The following is a 1,154-nucleotide window of genomic DNA, read 5'->3' on the forward strand; positions in this document are numbered from 1 at the left end:
CAGGGTGACCTTACACCAGAACAGACCACTAGAGGGCCTCTTTGATACCGGCAGTTCCTTTCACATTTAACAGGGCTTATGCAACTGTTTCTTCTCTCCCTTTTCTATCGGCAGTTCACTCTGCCGAAGCCCTTGGTATCAGGTAACCATGACAACTGCTCAGACAGTTGGAGCAGAGGTAATTGGCTCCTGCATTGCTTGTCTACGTGTTGATTGGGTGCATTATTGACATGGCGGGAATGCATTGGAAAATCAGACTTTCAAAAGAGGCCAAGGACTTCCTCAAAGAAAAAAACACAGCAGCACACTTTTAAGGAAGCTTGAGGGAATACAGTGTAGTTAGTAGTCGTTAAGATCAAATTAAAATAAATAAAATACATTCAAATTAGCATCAGTGACCATCATCACGACCCTGTATTCTTCAAATAATGATTCCATGAGCATAACATGCCAAAAAAAAAAACTTTCAAGCTACCCAGATACACAGATGACCTATACCCTATATTCAATCACAGCAGCAGGGAATATACAGAATAGGTGGGCCCCTTCACGAGTCCCCCAACAAAACCATCACCAATAATATCATTAACACAAATCCATTCACTTAAAGAGAGTATACTCAACCTTGAAAACTAACAATATAACCCTAATATGGTGTCTGACAGGTGTAAATCTAGTTATGAGATCAGTCTCTCTTTGAGAGGCAGTAGTTAACACGGTTCACTTCAGTATGATTTGATTGATTGTCTGAAAACCCCAAATCAGAATCAAAAGAAGCACCAGACATGAAGGAAAACACAGAAAGTAACCCAGACAAGTAAACAAATAAACTAATCTCTCTATAGAAATATAAACTCTACTCTGATCTGAGACGTCTGCAGTGTCAGCGCTGATCAGTGCACACATAGAAAACGGTAATCCAGGTAGAAGTCACCTGTAGACACAGATCTGGGATCAGCCTGCCTTCCGCCAATCCCATGAGGGCGTGGAACACAAAACTGACCCCAGATCAGTGTCTAGGAGCTTTTTCCTAATCTAGAAAACTGCCGTAACAGAGAGAAGGCACAGAAACACAAACCCACACAGTGGGGCAGACCACAGCAGCAGTGTCTGGGGATTGGCTGAGAGCAGCAGTGTCTGGGCTGGGGATTGGC

The 1,154-nt window shown here is 42.9% G+C and overlaps 1 protein-coding gene across 1 annotated transcript in view; it reads right to left on the reverse strand.

Annotated features, from left to right (window-relative positions):
* The window catches only part of b4galt3 (UDP-Gal:betaGlcNAc beta 1,4- galactosyltransferase, polypeptide 3), a gene marked incomplete at its 5' end in the record, with an annotated part of 5,403 nt that continues 4,249 nt past the window's right edge, over nucleotides 1–1,154 (reverse strand). The window contains one exon of the mRNA XM_083674350.1: nucleotides 1–1,154. This exon is cut by the window's right edge and continues 878 nt beyond it.

Source organism: Argentina silus, assembly GCF_951799395.1.
Source record: "Argentina silus genome assembly, chromosome: 8".
In the NCBI taxonomy this organism is placed as follows: Eukaryota; Metazoa; Chordata; class Actinopteri; order Argentiniformes; family Argentinidae; genus Argentina; species Argentina silus.